This window comes from Budorcas taxicolor, chromosome 15 (assembly GCF_023091745.1).
Source record: "Budorcas taxicolor isolate Tak-1 chromosome 15, Takin1.1, whole genome shotgun sequence".
Classification (NCBI taxonomy): Eukaryota; Metazoa; Chordata; class Mammalia; order Artiodactyla; family Bovidae; genus Budorcas; species Budorcas taxicolor.
The window spans coordinates 40,036,635-40,055,572 of NC_068924.1; the positions used below are offsets into that span (position 1 = coordinate 40,036,635).

At 48.0% G+C, this 18,938-nt stretch overlaps 1 protein-coding gene across 3 annotated transcripts in view; it reads right to left on the bottom strand.

The window, feature by feature from the left end:
• Window positions 1–18,938, bottom strand: part of MICAL2 (microtubule associated monooxygenase, calponin and LIM domain containing 2) — a 154,734-nt gene that overhangs the window by 124,465 nt on the left and 11,331 nt on the right. For all 3 annotated transcript variants that reach the window (XM_052653388.1, XM_052653387.1, XM_052653386.1), the window contains exon 2: window positions 416–486. The gene's annotated coding sequence lies outside the window, so the exon portion shown is untranslated. The remainder of the gene's footprint in view (window positions 1–415; window positions 487–18,938) is intronic.

Consider the following 18,938-nt stretch of genomic DNA (forward strand, 5'->3'; position numbering starts at 1 on the left):
GAAGTCACTCCCTGCAGAAGCTGCCCAGCCAGATTCTTTTCTTGGCACAGACCTGGCCCAGCAGGAGGTGGAAACAGCATCAGAGCTGGGAGTGGAGTGAGGATAGTTGAGCTGCTGCTATCACTTAGGGAAAGAGGGACAGAGATTCCATCTACCCGAAGTCCACTGAGTCACACAGGTTTTCCATGTCCCCAAACACAACTCAGTCTCAATACCTGCCACCGTCCCTTCTCTGACAGCATAAGAGGGCTGTGCAGCCTTGTACATGGTAGGCAAAGACAGGCATTATTTGTCTCTTCAGAGGAGGTCACATTCACTTGGGCTTGAAAGAAGAGTGCAAGCATCCCTGTCCTTTGCAAAGCCAGACCCCCAAGAGTGACTCAAAGGCAGAAAAGGACTGACTGCTGTGACTTACTCGATTCTTAGGCATCGTGATGACTGAAGTCAGCTCCTCCCAGGACGAGCCATGCACAGGTGGCCATCTTCCTTTAAAAACAAAGTGCAACAATGAATGTCAAGTAGATTATCCTACATTACAGCTTCCAAACTTCTTCCTACCAAAAGGTCCTACATGCTGCATATTTTGTCCTGCAGCAACACTTCACCCAAGAGCTGGGGCAGAGAGCGTCCCAAATGGACAGTGACTGTCTCTTTGCACTCCAAGTTTTTCATGTGAAGAAAGGAATTAAGTCACTTTTGTGACCATCTTTCGTCTGTCACTCTCTGGGCAGCCTAAAGCTTATCACACCTCTACACAAAGGCTTGCAGAGAAAACAAGACGGATCTGGAAAAGCACGCCTTTTTTTTTTTCTTTTAAATTTTGGCTGGGCTGGTCCTTGGTTGCAGTGCACAGGCTCTCTAGCTGTGGTACTTGGGTTTAGTTGCCCCACAGCATGTAGGATCTCAGCTCCTCGACTAGGAATCGAATCCACATCTCCCGCATTGGAAGGCAGATTCTTAACCACTGGCCCACGAGGAAACTCCCAAGAATGCTTTCTTAGTTGCTTCAGTAGAAATAGAAAATGCCAGAATTTCTAAGATTAAGACATGAAGAAAGGAATCGAAATGGTGTAAAAACTTGGTAACAAGTCAACAATGTAAAATTTGCCATATTTCCCAAGGTAGAGGGTCCAAAATGCTGAATAAACTAAGAAGTCATGAAAGTGGACCATCTGATCATGGCTGAGTTTCCTAAACACTATGATTTTGGCTTCCAAGTGATTTGGTTACATGCCCTTTCTTCTGCAGAAAATGCTTCTACACCTGCTTGGAAAATGAAGCCTAGAGTTACAAAAATTCTAAAGATTTACAATTCCAAGTTTCTAAGAGGTTACCTCAAAAGGGCAAAAAAAATGTAAAAGTTGAGACCAACAAGAGGCCATCCCCACACTCCACGGACATAGGCACTTTTGCTCAGCAAGGTGGTAGGCCTAATGCCCACAGAAACACATATGTATTCTCTCTAGTACAGGCTGCATTTAGAGCCTGGGATTTGGGACTCACTGTTCAAAATCCTCAGACTATCAATGAGAGAAAAGCTACCATTTACCGAGCGCTGGCCATGTGTGGAAGGAGGACTGTTAGAGACCAGACATGCTTTATCTCAGTGGCTCCTCACAGTCAGTAGAGGCTTGGAAAGCAGAAGGCCCTTGTCAAGCCCAGGCCTGGCTGACCAGGTACTCAGTCTCTCTCCCACCACGCTGAGGTGAGAGATGTCCCAGCACAGCTGTGATGGGCTCGCTCACCCAATGGCAGCCACCTGGGCAGAAGTTGCAATCATCCTTGTCTTCATCTACATTATCAAGCCACACCTCTCCAGCCCCTGGCAGCTGACAAACAGGCTGGCCTGCTTTGGCCACATTCTATCAGCCTGAGCTACAGGCTCTGTGCTGCCGCCTCTAGCCAGAAGTCAGGGGGAGGAGGCCTCCACTCCTCTATTCCCCTGCAGTTTCTGGGTATAGTGGGTGGAGGAGCAGGACACCCTGGTGCAGAATTCCACCGTTCTCAAAATCAGGTTTGAGAACCAGGGAACTCCCCTGATGCCAGGAATGGAAGCCCTCCCCTGTGGGATGTTGCTGAGACCAACAGTAGGAAACACGGCCTCTTTGAGGTTTTACTTGGACTGTCTGTATGGTTGGATGGAGGTGGGCATTTGGGGACCAGTCCACAAGGGCTAACCACCAGTCAGGCCTGGGCACATGGGCCTGTGCACACACTTTGATCCAGTCACTCCAAGGGCCACCTCGTACCCTCCATATGACCAACAGTCAAACACACTTCAAGCTCCCTTTAGCATCACTAAATCAGAAGGCCATTTTTTTCCCCTTGAGGGGCCTCAGTTTTCTCATCAGCCAAAGGAAGAACTTGACGTAATTGGTGATTTCCTCATCAAGGATCCCTTATAACCTGCCCTCATCCAGAGGCCCTGATTGTTAGAGAGACCTACGAAACTAGCTGATTGTTAAGACGAGGGAGCAGGATTAACCTACAGGAAGGCATTACAACAGATGGTTAGCATGTGCTATTTCAGATAATCCTCCCAGCAACCCAGTGGGGCAGGTAATACAGACACACCACAGACGGCAGAACTGAGGGATGGCCCAGTCTCAATCTGCACCAACCATCGCGGCTTGGGACTCCTGGTGGAGCTAACTGGAGCTCAGGCCCACACTTGCTCCCTGACACGTTTCCCTTTGCATTAATCAGAGTGAGGAAACAATCTCCACTCTCATATTTGCCATCATGCCAATCCCAAACAAAGAAGTATGAAGTCTCCAGGCCCCCAGGAGGGCCTGACTTAGGTGGTGCAGGAAAGGTTTCCAGCAAGCTTGAGTAGCCTCATGGATCCCGAAAGATGTGAGAGGGACTCAGGGGAGTCCTACTTCCATAGAGTCAGAGTCCCACTGAGGAACCTCAAGAACTTGGGAACAGGGCCTGGCACCCCCTAGGCAATCCATGAAATTTGCTGAATGGAGGAATGAAGACATCCAGAGTTTAGATGCACTGAGGGCTCGTTCAAGAACCCTTCGGTGTGAGTGAGTGTGAGACACACCAAAATAAGCTCAGAACCACAAAGCCAGCCCCTCTGCAGTGTGTGCCAAGCAGAGGTCTCTGCACCCCAACTTCTGGGGCCAAAGGACAAAGGCCCACATGTGGAGTCAGAACTGCTCTTCACCCCAAGTACCGGGGGGGGGGGGGGGGGGGGCACCCGACATAGCAAGAAGAGTGTCTAAACACAAAGGCTGCCCAGCAAAGTGGGCACAGCTCAGGCCCTGGCACCAGGTAAACCTGAATTCCCATCTCGCCTCTGTCACTTTGGTCAGGTGGCCCTAGGCAAGTCACATAATCTCTATGAGCTTGTTTCTTATCTGAAAGTGGGGATAATGTTAGCACCTACTCCACAAGGCTGTGCAGAAGATGAAACGAGATTATGCCATAAAGGACACAGTCTGGTGTTTCGTTCAGAGTTTGCAACTGAACAACAATAAATGCTTGGAGATGGCATCTGCATCTTGTTGTATTGCATCAGAGGTGGCAGTTAGGAGCACCGCTGGAGTTCTCTGCTTGGGTTCAATCCAGGCTCTCCTACTAGCTAGCTATGTGACCTTAGCAAATTGCTTTAACTCTCTGTGCCTCAGGTTCCTGGTGTATAAAATAGGGTTGATTGTAAAGATTAAGCGAGTTCTATAAAATCCCATGGATGGAGGAGCCTGGTAGGCTGCAGTCCATGGGGTCGCTGAGGGTCAGACATGACTGAGCGACTTTACTTTCACTTTCCACTTTCATGCATTAGAGAAGGAAATGGCAACCCGCTCCAGGGTTCTTGCCTGGAGAATCCCAGGGACAGGGGAGCCTGGGGGGCTGCCATCTATGGGGTCGCACAGAGTCGGACACGACTGAAGCGACTTAGCAGCAGCAGCATACGTGAAAAGCTTAGAATAACTTTTGGTTCAAAGTAAGCACTCAATAAAAGCTCATCTTATACTTAATTATTAATATTTCTAGCATCCTTCTTGCTTTGCTCCAATAATAGATTCTACCCCATCCCTTACTCAGCAACCTAAAAGGAAAGCATGGGACTCAGGACAGGTTCATCAGAATATCTTTCTTTATACATTCTTAGGTATAAAGTGTGTGCGGGCACTCCACACTGGGTCAATCCAATCTAAAAGTCCTGGGGAAAGCCTGACCCTCTTGGATCACATGCAGGGCTGTGTGGGGTCAGCTGGAAGCTGCCTGCCGACACAAAGTAGGGGATGCTGGACATGTTTTCTCTCTGGGGTTGGATTCTGCAGTGCCTCCTTTGAGTTTCTGTACCTCTGCTAGAACCTTCCAGTGAATTCCATTTTGCTTAAGCTCATTCAAGTTGGGTTCCTATCACCTGAAACCCAAAGAATCCCCACTAATAGCAGCAGTCAACAATTGGCTGCTTTATCGTCACTAAATCCTACTCACACTCTCACTGAGACCCAGGCAGCCAGGAAAAAGCAAACATGGGCAGCAAGGCATCTCCACAAACTGAGGTGACAGGAGCTGCCCACAGCCCTTGGACCCACACCCTTCTTGGGAGAGGAAGATGCTGGAACCAAAAAGAGGAATAGCCCAGCCCTGCGGCCCGGGCTGGGAACCCAGCCTCAGATGTGGGTCCCACTTGCCGTGAGCAATAGGAAAAGGAAAGAAGAGAAAGGAGACAGCTTGTTTCTACTGGCTTCACAGTGATACAGGAAAACATCTGGGCAGCTACTTGAAACAATCCTTTTAGAGGGCAAGTGAGGGAAGAAAAATTAGCTTGTCTGAGCCCTTAAATGACTTTTGCGGATATGATTGCATCTAAACTCCACACAGCCCTAGGATCTGGATGCTCATCCAATCCATTTTCCAGGTGAGGAAGCTGAGGCTTAGAGAGATCAGTAACTAACTGGCTGAGGTCACACTGCTAGTGCCTGCTGCGTGGGGTACCCCTCATGCTGCCTCCTCAGCACTCTCTGATCCCTACGCCTGAGGCCTCCTCTTCCTCCAGGTTCATCTGCTGCCTTTCACACCTGTGTTCAGACCCAGCGAAGGGATACAGGATACACTGCAACCCCCCCATCTACAACCAGCCTCCACCCCACCCAGAGACAGACCTCCAGGCACTGACAAGACAGGCAGCATATAGGCTCTTTCCTTCTCTGAGCATCAGTTATTTCAGTCTCCAAGAGCTCCAGAGTGATGGTAACAAGACGGCATGTATCCATGGGCTTTAAACAGGATATGCAGGTCAGAATCCCAGGGAGATTTTTTTTTTGGTGGGGGGGGGGGCTTTTTTCTGTCACTTTTCTCAAGAGATTCTGAGTCCACAGGTACAGCTACAGTGCCTGACACACAGCATGGGCTGAACACTATTAGTAAAGACTTTGTCTCATGTTCTTGCCACCTCCTGGGCCAGCACCCAAAGGGAATCTATTTCTGTACCTCCAGGCCTTCTAACAGCACCCTCTTAGCTCCCTCCAGGGAAAGATGCTCCACCTCCACATAAAGAGTTTTAGAGAAACCAAAGCAAAAACCAAACCCCGGCCTGGTAGCAAAAACAAAGAATCAAAACGCACGGGTCACCTCCATCACCTCCTGCAGCGTTAGCCGTGGAGTGGACACATAAACCAGCATGCATAGCAATCTTCTTCCACAGGTCTCTGGGAGCTCAATGCCAAGGTCTACACAGACGTAAACTAAATAACCAGTTGGCATGAGGACTATGCAGACACAAACATCAGCTGGTACCAAAGGAGAAGGAAGTGGCAGCTTCCAAAGTTTGCTGGAGAAAAACTGAAAACCATGATCTAAGATGATGTGAAAACCATCCTGACTACAATAATGTCAAGAAGAGCAGCAGCCTTGTCAGGGCCCCAGTTGCACCCACGGGTATTGCGTAGTTCAGTAAGCCATTCCTGAGGGCCCTCACCCATTGACCCTCACAGGACACACACTTCACAATGCCACAGGCCACCCAGAGCTTGCTTGCCAGCTCCCGGCTTTTCTGTTTGCTTTCCAGCAGCTGGGTTTAGGCAGTGGCTGCCCAGTCATGGGGGATTATCCAGGCATGTATTTCCCTTACTTTTCTTGTTCTTTTCAAAGTTTATTTTCTGCTATTTAAAAATAAATACATTAATTATAAGGAGTGGACTGATTTGCCCTCAAGGGATGAATTGGTTTCCCTCCTCCCTGACTGGGTGCAATAAGGCACCATGCCCTGCCTGGTATTGGAATGGTATGCAGTATACTGGCAGGGACCTGTAGACAAGCTGGATCAGCTAGACATCTGAAAGGGGATGGAACGCTTGAGTGGGTCCTATTTCCTGCCCTCCTGGTTCCCATCAAATCAGCCAGGAAGAATCATTTAATAAACATTTGCTAAGTTTTCTGGCTAAGACTGTGAAAAATACCAAAAAGCATGGGGACTAGGGGTCTGAACTTGGGAAGCAGAGGCAGCAGAAGAAAGAGTGCTACCTCAGGGACAGCTGGCACTTGGGCTTGGAAGTGAGCCTCACTGCATGCATATCCCGAGACCTTGGGGCAATGCCGTCTACCTTATAAAGCTAGGGTGTAGATTAAATAATATATGTCAAATAGTTAACAAAGGCTGCCATGTATCAGCCGTTTACTATGAGCCAGGAATCGTGTGCTAAGTGCTCTGTGTGGATTATTTCACCAGATCCTTACAACTTGCTGTGAGACAGGCACATCCTCAAGTTCAGATGAGGAAACTTAGACTCAGCGAAATCAAAGCATCTACCCCAGATGACACAGTTCATAAGAATCATAGCCAGAACACACACCCAGACCCACCAGACTTCGAAGTCCCAGTCTCTGCTCTGCTGCCTGTTGACAAGTGCTCAAAACACATTACATAACATGTAAATGCCAAACTGGGGGCTGCTGGCTCTCCACCCTGGAGGCATATGGAAAAAAGAGGGGGAGTTTTGGCTGAGTTTAGGAAACCTTTCTGAAGTAGGCAGGGCTAAATCTTAGCCTTGAAGGGTGAGGCTGGAGAAAGACCAAGAAGTAAAGGAAAGCACTGCAGACCATGAAAGCAGAGCTGGAGGCAGGGATGAGCCAGGCAGGTAGGCAGAGAGGTGGCAGAGTTGGACCAAGTTGGAGAAAGAGAAACTGCTTTGAGCAAGGGATGGGCACCTGAGCCATTATCTTGGTGGTCGTTCTTTCTGGGATTTTTCTCACCCACATTCCAGAGGCACTCCTGTGACTGTTCCTTTGGTCACACAATAATCATGGAGGGAATAAAAAAAACCATGATTGTAAAGGCCCAATAACCCCTCTTTCCCCAAAGCAGGCTTAAAACCCAGTTGGAGGATCAGGCGTTTTTGCCAACTCCCAGCCTATGCTGCTGTGACGACCTGCCAGATCCAGAGTCTAGCCCAAGCTCCAAGACACTGGGAATCTGAACATTGCATAAGCACCTATGTATCATCACCACCACCCTGACATTTAAGGTTCCCAGGAAGGAGAAGGCGGCACAGGTCCCAAGCTGTAGCAGATAACTCTTCACAGCAGAGTCCCTATCTCACTGGACTTTGTATTCCCAGGACATGGTAGGTACTTTCTCAATAACCTGGACCAAATGGTAAATTCTTCTTCTTAAGGAACAACCCTACAGTTGGGTAAGTCTGGATTATAGTCCATCGTGGAGCCCAGGATTTAGGTTCACCTTAGCGAGTACATCATGAGAAATGCTGGGCTGGAAGAAGCACAAGCTGGAATCAAGATTGCCGGGAAAAATATCAATAACCTCAGATATGCAGATGACACCACCCTTACGGCAGAAAGTGAAGAGGAGCTAAAAAGCCTCTTGATGAAAGTGAAAGTGGAGAGTGAAAAAGTTGGCTTAAAGCTCAACATTCAGAAAATGAAGATCATGGCATCTGGTCCCATTACTTCATGGCAAATAGATGGGGAAACAGTGGAAACAGTGTCAGACTTTATTTTTGGGGGGCTCCAAAATCACTGTAGATGGTGACTGCAGCCATGAAATTAAAAGACGCTTGCTCCTTGGAAGAAAAGTTATGACCAACCTAGATAGCATATTCAAAAGCAGAGACATTACTTTGCTAACTAAGGTCCATCTAGTCAAGGCTATGGTTTTTCCGGTAGCCATGTATGGATGTGAGAGTTGGACTGTGAAGAAAGCTGAGCGCCGAAGAATTGATGTTTTTGAACTGTGGTATTGGAGAAGACTCTTGAGAGTCCCTTGGACTGCAAGGAGATCAGCCCTGGGATTTCTTTGGAGGGAATGATGCTGAAGCTGAAACTCCAGTACTTTGGCCACCTCATGTGAAGAGTTGACTCATTGGAAAAGAGTCTGATGCTGGGAGGGATTGGGGGCAGGAGAAGGGGATGACTGAGGATGAGATGGCTGGATAGCATCACTGACTCGATGGACGCGAGTTTGAGTGAACTCCGGGAGTTGGTGATGGACAGGGAGGCCTGGCATGCTGCAATTCATGGGGTTGCAAAGAGTCAGACATGACTGAGCGATTGAACTGAACTAGCTGAAAAGACCATTTGCCTGTTCACCTCCTGGAAAGGAAGTGCCTCTCGCCTCCAGGAGTGTCTGCTTCGGCCCCCAGCAGCCCTGTGCACCCTGGACATCGTTCTGAACTCCACACCTAGTGCCTGCTCTTCTGCCTGGGCCAAGCCATGATGCCAGCCTCCTCCACTTCTGAGTACAGGTTCCCCCCCTAACCCCTAGACCCCCCAGCCTGGGCACTGAGCTCAGTGTCTGTCCTCAGGCACTGCTCCAAATGCTGAAAGCTACAATGCCCTCCCACTGTCTCAGCTCCTGATCAAGCCCAGCCCAGGCCTTGGACCCACAGAAAAGGTAGAACAGGGCTGCGATGATTTAAGCAACTCTGATCATTGGTTTAGCACAAGCCATCATCATGTGCTTTTTTAGAAATAACAGGACCTGGAGGAGGGAGAGGATAAAACTGTAGAAAGGTGTGTTAGTCACAGTCCCCACCCCACCCTTCTCCAGAGAGGCACAAAGGGGAAATGAGGAAGGGGCTTTGTGGGAATGGTCAATTCCTGAGTCTCCAGATGGGGGCACCTGGGATGGGCAGGGGCACTTGTGTCATTATCTTCCACCAGCCAGTCTGTGGGTAAATTACTTTAACCCTGAGGAGTCACGGTCTCCTTATCTATTAAATGGAGACAATAACCAATGACCATACAAGGACGACTGAAGACTGAGCAAACTGTAAAGTGCCCTTAGAAATGGCAGACATTTCCCACAGTCTTGGCAGGCAGGGGCTTCAAGTAAAATACTCGACTGCGAGGGAAACAGGAAACTGGGAATCCATTCTATTTGGCAAACCTTCTAGACAAGGCACATGTCTTCAGGGATGTCAAAACCATCAATTGAGACCTATTTCCTGGTCTCACGCACTCACTGTCTGGTGAGGGGAAAGCTCCAAACACATTTGTACAATAAGGCAAAGCAAACACATGTTACTGGACGGATTGTGTGGAGAGGATGGGACATTTCATTCTGGTCTCAGAGTTTTGGAGGCTTTTAAAAATAATATTATAATAATTATTAGCATAATATTTTCTTTGTGAGTGCTTGCTATGGGCCAGGCACCTCTAAGTACTTACATGGCCCACCTCATTTATTTCTCATAAGAAGCCTATGAACTGGTTCACAGATGATAAAACTGAAGCACAAAGCAATTCACTTCTTTCTTGGCCTCATGCAACTGGTAAATGGTGGAACTGGAATCTGAACCCATCAGACTGCTCCTCTAGCACATAAGGGGCGTAGTCAACCTAGACAGATCTCAGAGACTCTCTGCAGCTGAAAGGCTCTGATAAGGCCTGCAGGGATGAGTCATTGAGGGAGGGCACCGACTCACTCATGGCCTCTCCTGCTCCTGGGCAGCTCTGACTGCTGGGCCAGGGCCTCCACTCTGATGCTGCCCTGATCTGTTCAGGAAGTTGGCCAGAGCTCTGTACTCCCCAAGACTCCATGTGGGCACCAAATACCAAGGGAGATTGATGTAAGAAACTGTATGTCAATGTACATTTACATAACGGCTCATTTATGAAGTAATTTGTGCTGATTGTAAAAGGCAGTCAGAGGGGGAAAAATTTGAGAGTTCAGGCTCTGCCTCTTACTCGGCTGTGTGACCTCAGGCAAATCTAAGCCTCTCTGGACCTCAGCTTCTTCATCAGTAAGATGTGGTTAACAGTTCTCATTTCAGGCAGTCGTGAAGAAGAAAGGAGGAACATGCCTAGTATAGCACCTGGCACACCATAGGCTTAATACGTTGGGATGAATCAGACGACTTAACAAAGGATTTCCGTTGGCAAATCATTTCTTCCCCACCATATTTGGTGGTAACAGTAGCACTTTTAACTAGTATTCACCTGTCACTAAGTTAAATCCGTTACTGGCATTCTCTCATTTAATCCTGAAAAGCATCGCTTTCTTCAATTGGTGTTGCTTTAGGACAACAGAAAGAATATGTCCAACACATTAATTTTACTCATACATGGGGAGAGAGAAACAGACTGTAATATACAGACTTCCTATATGCCAGGTACTGCTTTATAGACATGGAGCTTGAGGCACAAAGAGGTTAAATAACTTGCCCAAAGGATTCTTAACATTCTACTATACTAAAATAAAGGAAGAAAAGTCACAGCAAGAATGTGTAAGCCTCACATTCTAAGAGCTTCGCGGGTTGGCGTCACCCCCCCCAACCTGAGCCCTGTCATCACCCTCTTCTGCCAGTGCCCACTCTCACCCTCACCCCACTGCCATGGCTTGCTCCCTAGCTCTGCCCCACCACTCCCAGGCAGGAAACGTCAAATCAATGGGCTGTTTTAGGCCCTGGTCCTCTTCTGGAATCTCAGCCTCTCAACCAGCCTCTCTGCCTCAGTCCCCTATATCCTGTCCTCTACAAAACCACTGGGGACATCTTCCCGTTTACTCCACTAATCAAGAACACTGTAAGGCTCCCTGCCACCTAGAACCGAAGACCCCAGTGGGTTGAAGAGGATCAATAAAGGCCTCAGGGTCCCAACAAGATCTGTCTGGAGTAGTCTCCTTCTCTTTGGCCCCAGACTTCTCACTTGCTGGCTTATAAATCCCAGAACACGGCGAGTCAGCAAGGCTTTTCCTGACCACTCTATTTAAACTTACAGCACTCCCGACTACTTCCCTCCACCTGCACCCAAAACGCCCTCGCTTCCTGCTTGCTTTGGTGTTCTTCAACCACCTCTCATCACCTGGCCTCACACATTTTAAGTCTTTATTGTCTCTCTTTCCCTCCTAGAATAGAAGTCCCATATGGCAAGGGATTTTACCTTCTTTATTTTTCCCTGCTGTAACTGCAGCACCTAGAACTATTTCTGGCACAGAGTAAGAACTCATAAGCGCTTCCCTGGTGGCTAGTGGTAAAGAATCTGCCTACCAACACAAGAGACATGAGTTTGACCCTGGGTTGGGAAGATCTCCTGGAAGAGGGGATGGCAACCCACTCCAGTATTCTAGCATGGAAAATCCCAGGGACAGAGGAGCCTGGTGGGCTACAGTCCCTGGCATTGCGAAGAGTTGGACATGACTTAGCAACTAAATAATAAGAAGAACTCATAAATAGCTGCTGAATGAATAAACATTTAAAATGCCTCTAAGAAGCAAGTGTCCAAACAAAACAATGGTGGGGGTATGGCTAATGTTTCTGGACTCCTCTTTGCTCCTGAGAACATTTCTGGAAGACACACGAGAGATGCCTCGATTAAAATGTCTAAAGGCCAAAGTCTTCCCAGGATTTACAAGAGTTCCCTGTAAGACCCTGGGCCCTCATCATCCCATTCCTTTTCTGAACTTTTACACGCACGCACACCTTCTCTCTATCCATCATACTGAAAGCAGTCAGCATCCATACTAAACTCCTCTGCCAGCCTCATCTCTGAGTCCCACCTTCAAGCCAGGCGATTCCCCTCCTGGACACCACTAGAGATGCTCTCATCTTCCTCCCACTATCCATCTGTACATTACCTACTCTTGAAGATAATACCAAATGCAGCCGCCTCTGCATCCACCTCCTCCAGGAAGCTTTCCAGGCCCTCTCCAGCCTCCAGAAAACACTCCCCCACACCCACTGCTGTTTCCACCAGTCACACGGAAATTAGTCATGAACTACTTTGTCACTTGCCTGCTATGACTGAGCTGAACTGTCACCAAAATCTGTTCATTTAAAACACAGAACAAAACATGTGTGTCTTGTTTTCCCAAGAATACTGTGAAGGCTTTGGGAGGAGAGGCTGGGCCTTAAGCATATTGTCATCCACATGGCACAGGGCCTGGGGCACAGAGTAGGTGCTATATGTATGCTTTTGAATTAACTGCCCAACATCAGCAAGTCACTGTCCCCATCAGGTCACTTCCTCAATTACAGGTACCTGGACTAGCTTCTCCCAATGCCCTGATTTCTTTCTTCAGGGCCTGCTTTGACCTTGGTTATCTGCAAACCCAGTCATCCGCTTGTGTTCTCAAAGGGTATCAGACACTTTCTAATCACACACACCCATGCACTAGGCAGATGAGGATGTCCAGGAAAGAAATGATATGTTAAGTCCCACAGATCTGGAAAAGGAAAGGATATAGTTGTTCCAGGCAGACCCAGACATTCAAAGTGTTTCAACTTCTTCAAATAACAGAGAAGAAAACAAAACAAAAAATACATAGTAAAATAAATTTTGAAAATAAATAAATAAAACATGATGTTTTAGGTGACTTACCGCAGAAAACCAACACTCGAGGCCCAGGTGCACCTTCTGAGTACCAGCTCTAAGTAAACCGAGATTAGAACAAAAGGCAGAAAAATGTAAACTGAGATTAGAACAAAAGGCAGAAAAATCTCAATCTACTTCTGAGCTTGGAGAGATGAGAATCAGGGAGGAATGGAGGGGGCCCTCTGTGCTGCAGAATCTCTCTGTGCTGGACCCATGCCGTATCCAGGGAAGGGTCTCCTGGTGTCCTCGCTGTGAGTTAGTGAGCTGTGACCAGCCCGATCACACCTAAGGAAGCAGGCACACCTGGGAGCAGAAGGCAGCATGCCAACTCAACCAGCTATCATCCTCTATCTACAGCTCGCCAATCAGGACTCCCAGATTATCTATGCTTTTTAAAATTTTGAATGGCAAACACTTCACTGGGTTCAAAGAGTACAGATGTATCCAGGAAATGTGCCCCTCCTACTCCCGTCACATCAACCCAGTCTGTCCCTGTTCTGAAACCAGTAACTATGGTTATCAGAGGCTTGTATCTCATTACTGATGGCGTCTATGTACATACACGCAAACAGAAATATGTATTCTTTCTTACAGGGGGCAGAGTACACACATCCCTATGCCTAGCTTTTATCTTTTAAAGGAATGAACTTGTACTAGGACAGCAAGACAGAGGATCTCTACACAAAGAAAAAGAGGTGAGTCTACGTGAAAGGCCCACGAAACAAAAAGGCATTCTGGAAGACATGTGCGCAAGGAGAGAGGGCTGAGAGAATACTCCAGAGGACAAATGTGTGAGGAGCGAGGGCTGAGGAAATATTCTAGAGGACTCGTGTGTGAGGAGAGAGGCCTGAGGGAATACTCTGGAGGATAGGTCTGAGGAGAGAGGGCTAAGGGAATACTCTGGAGGATAGGTCTGAGGAGAGAGGGCTAAGGGAATACTCTGGAGGATAGGTCTGTGAGGAGAGAGGCCTGAGGGAATACTCTGGAGGATAGGTCTGAGGAGAGAGGGCTAATGGAATACTCTGGAGGATAGGTGTGTGAGGAGTGAAGGCTGAGGGAATATTCTAGAGGACCAGTGTGTGAGGAGAGAGGGCTGAGGGAATACTCTGGAGGATAGGTCTGTGAGGAGAGAGGCCTGAGGGAATACTCTGGAGGATAGGTCTGAGGAGAGGGCTAATGGAATACTCTGGAGGATAGGTGTGTGAGGAGTGAAGGCTGAGGGAATATTCTAGAGGACTCATGTGTGAGGAGTGAAGGCTGAGGGAATATTCTAGAGGACTCGTGTGTGAGGAGTGAAGGCTGAGGGAATATTCTAGAGGACTCGTGTGTGAGGAGTGAAGGCTGAGGGACTATTCTAGAGGACAGGTGTGTGAGGAGAGAGGGCTGAGGGAATACTCCGGAGGACAGGTCTGTGAGGAGAGAGGGCTGAGAGAATTCTCCAGAGGACTCGTGTGGGAGGTGACTGAGGTTAAAGGTCCAGTCACTGCAGGCACTACTGCTCTGTGGTGACCCTAATTCCAAGTCAGCGGATGAAAGCCCTTGGGGCTGCGGGGCAGGCAGTGGGATCTACCATTCTGTTGGCATTAAAGCCCCACTGGCTAAAAGCTCCAATCAGCCTCGCTGAGCTCTTCACCTTCAAGAAGAGAGAGGAAGCATCTATAGGAGAGGGACTAACCTAATTCCCATGGCAGTGACTGAATGGGTACTGACCACAGGGGACACAGGAAGGAACTGTGGAGGAAAAGCAATCATTTCCTCTGGAACTTGGGAGGGACCAAGAAGGGGAAGTTGGGTCTGAGACTCTAAGGAAACAGACTTTAGATTGCTAAAATAGGAGGGCTCTGGAACCTGAGATTGAGGAAGTAAATGATTCTGATGCTCTGAAATGCAATTCTAACTGTGCAGTGGAGGATGGGGGAAGGGCAGAGGGGAGTGAAGACAAGAAGGCACAGAGAGGGAGGGGCAGGAGGGTGAGGAGGACAGGGAGGGCGGATAGGGCTTTTTAGGAAGCAGGCAGCTCACCATTATGCTTCAGAGCTGGACCTGATGGCAACCTGACTGGATACGAACTCCCCCTCCCACTCCTAGCTGTGGAATCTGGAGATGTCAGTGAACCCCTCTGCACCTTAATTTCCTCGTTAGTAAGTGAGGAGCATGAGGGTATTTCTCTAATGGGGCTGACACGAGAATGAAGTGAGGGCTTCCCTGGTGGCTCGGCAGTTAAAAAATCTGCCTGCCAATGCAGGAGACTCAGGTTCGATCCCTGGACCAGGAAGATCCCACATGCTGTGGAACAACTAAGCCCAGGAGCCGCAACTACTGAGCCCACGCGCGCCCTGCAACTACTGAAACCTGTGCCCCCTAGAGCATGTGTTCCACAGCAAGAGAAGATACCGCAATGAGAAGCCACCGCAATGAGAAGCCCGCACACGGCAACCAAGTGTACCCCCCACCCACTGGCCACAACTAGGAAAAGCCCATATGCAGCAACAAAGATCCAGAACAGCCAAAAATAAAATAAATACCTTTTTTTCAAAAAAAAGGAATGAAGTGAGTTAGTGTTTACAGAACCTTCACACGGTGCTGGCATGTGAGTGTGAGAATAGAGGCACGTGGTTGCACTGGGAACCTTGACAAGGTGAGTTGTTGAAAAGCCCAGGTCCTATCACTGGGAGAAGGATATGAAACAAAAGAATCCCCTGAGACAGCCTCCTCCCAGACCATGAACCAAAGGAGGACAGTGAGACGAGCTGAGACTGCACAACATGCCCAGACCACAGGAAGGACTGGTGGTCATCTTGAGCCAAGAGGTCCAGAGGTATCAAGGGACCCTGGGAAACAGGACTTTGGCTCCGACTCTGGGCACATGATGGCCCCTGTTGAAGAGAGCTATCCTTAGACTGACACGTCAAGATCCAACACTGAGATGAGAAAGGGTAGGGGGTGGGGGAAGCCTGGAGTTTTAGGAAAGGATATTTAGATACTTTCAATGACATCCACCCCCTGGTTGGCCTGGAGCATTGGAAACTCTGGCAGGTGAGACCACTGAACTGCATCTGTGGGGGCACTCTGGGGACACCCGAAAGCAGTCCCAGAGCCCTCTGGGAACTGAGAGCATGTGATGTCAAGGAGTGTCCATGCCTTTCTGGGATAGGATTCTTGACAGTTGGTGGAGAATTACGATAGATTTAGCATAACTAGATTCAAAAAGGCATCTGGTTAGAGGTCAGGAAAGCAAAAGGCAGGGACTGAGGCAGGGGTCCCCAAGCAAGCCGATGAAAGATCATGTCAGGAGGGGAGGACTCTAGCAGAGGGTTCTCTGCTAATAAGCATTTTACTGGCAACTTGGACGATGCTAGGGAAAGCACATTAAACAGGATCCTGAAAGAGCTCACGAGAAAGGGCTGCACAGAATTTAACACACTGAAATTTAACAGAAATGCTTGTTCTGAATCAGATTGGAGGAGGCTTGCACTTAAATTCTAAAGAACATGTTAAGGACAGGGGAGAAGCAGTTTAGCAACACCCCATGTTAAAAAGATCTGGTCAGGAGAATTCCATGGGGGTCCAGTGATTAGGACTATGCCGTGGGTACAGGTTCGATTCTGGGTTAGGGAACTAAGATTCCATAAGTTGTGTGCTACAGCCAGAAAAAGAAAAGATTTTGTCAGGAGTATTGTCAGTGAGTCAAAAACGTAACGTAGTTGCCAGAAAAACTGATGCAATCTTGGGCTGCATTAAAAGAAATAGAATGGCCTGAATTAGGGAGGGGATACCTGCCTTCCTCTGCTGTGGTCACACCACACCATAAATATGATAGATGGTCTGGGCACTCACCTCACTGTATTAGAAGGATACAGACAAAAATGGAGTTTGTTCAGAGAAGAACCACAGGAAAACACCCGAACCCACATCAAGGGTTGTAAATCTGGAAGAAAACTCAGGAGAGGACAAGAGGGCTGTCTTTAAGTATCATATTTTAATTATTAAGAGATGTGTATTTTTTTCAGTTACAGAATGTCTGAGAGCAGAATTATCTTATAATACCCAAGCATCTAATACCCTAGGCCAGAGTGTAGCTGTGGCATAGTTGTCATTGCCTCATTGCCACTATCATATGGAAATTTGACTATTATTCCCCGTGACATGTCTGGACAACTGCAACCCTCAACACTTCAAGAGCCAGAACATTCAAGGACCATTTGAGGAAGAAATGTGAGTCCTAGAAAAAAGAATTCCAAAGACAATAGAAATTAAGAAATACATCACCACTTCACCAGAATATAATATGTCAAAAAAAAAAAACCAAAACAACGAACATATTGATAACTCCAAGTCAAAAAGTGATTTGAGAGATTTGGAGTCCAAAAGTGATGTTTTCAAAATGCTGTAATATTTCTTTTCCTTTTTATGTGGATGCAAGAGTGATATGGACAAAAAGCTTATATCTAAAATCTAAGAGCATTCTTTCAGTAAATATAAACATTTTAAGTAATGACAAAGTATTGTTCTTCAGTTTAACTGGAACTACTTTCTATTTCTTGCAGGTTCATAAGAGAACGGTATATCTTACAATCAACAATATCACAGATTTGATTTAAAAGATGGTGTCTGGGGACTTTCTTGATGGTCCAATGGCTAAGACTCTGCAATCACAATGCAGGGGGCCCAGGTTCAATCCCTGATCAGGAAACTAGATCCCACATGCTGCAACCAAGAGTTCATGTGCCACTAAAGATTCTGTGTGCAACAACTAAAAAAAGACTGCACGTGCCACAACTGAAAAAAAAAAATCCTCTAGCCTCAATGAAGACCTGACACAGCCAAATAAATATTGGGAAAAAAAAAGTATTTGAAGAGCTTTCAAGTGGAAGAGAGACTAGAATATCCTTCTCTATGATTCCAAGGAGGAAGAACTAGGCCCAGATGCCAGAAGCTATAGGGAGCCAGCAGGGGATATAGGGGGTGCTGTCCAGGGATAGAATGGGTCACCTCACAGGCTGGAAAGCCAGGCTGGACCACACTGGGGAAACCAAGCACCCATGTGACAGCCCTGTGGTCCCAAGGCCTGACTGAGAAAACTCACCACAAAGAGAAAGGCAACCCATCTTTCTTTGTTACCCACCTACGTGCTTAGCACAGTTATCCTCTTAAAAAGTCACCACTTAGAGATAAAAGCCATTTAGGAAACAGCACTGAAAGGGGGATCTGAAGCAGAGTGGAACATGGCCTGCAACTGTGTTCTCAGTGATAGCCGGCTCCGGTGGGCCAGCTGGGAGCCACCTACGTGCCTGCTCTGTGCCAGGCGTGCGACAGGTGTGCTGCATACCCTGCCCCAGTTAATCCTCACGGCCCCCTGTGAGACAAGCACTGTCACCATCTTACAGAAGAGAAACCTGACACTCAGAGAAAGTCAGTGGCTTCACCAAGGTGTCACTGCCACTCTGAAAGCCATGGTCAGTCTGTGACACATGCTTCCAATAGAGGGACCTCCAAAAGTTTTGACTGGCAGAATGAATGGAGTGCTCAGCTGAGCAATCAATGAATGAACCAACTTGGCCTCATATTGGCAGCACAGATGCTAGGAGAACAAAGAAAGAGGAAAGCTGTCTCAGCGTTCCATCCCCACCCTCGATCAGAAGCTCCCACAAGCACAAAACTCATGCCATTTGCTCGCTGCTGAAGCAATTTATTCCAACACATAAAGCAACGGTGTTTCTGAGATGTCTATGGCAGAGAACAGGTGCCAGCAGCTCTGCTCAAATGTCAAAGCTGTAAGCATACCAGGTTGCCATGCCTCCCACCTGCCAGGTTAACACTGGAGCGGACAGAAGCTGAGCTCAGCTTTTGCCCCCTCCCAGGGCCAGGGTGTCCAGAGGGCGGGAGAGTCAGTCAACTCCCCGCCCTATGTGTTCCAGTTGCCTGGAGACATCCAGTCCAGTCCCAGGCCGGCCGGCCAGCAGGCCCAGGCTTCCTCCTCCACTGGGGAGATCAACTCAAAGTGGGCACCAGATACCAGAGCAGCACCCACCTGAAGGGGACAGTCAGGGGCTTATGAGACCATAGAAGGGGAGAATCAAGCCATTTCTGATGATGACCCACAGTGCTCCGTGAGCAGGTGACATCTGTAGAAATGATTCCAGTGA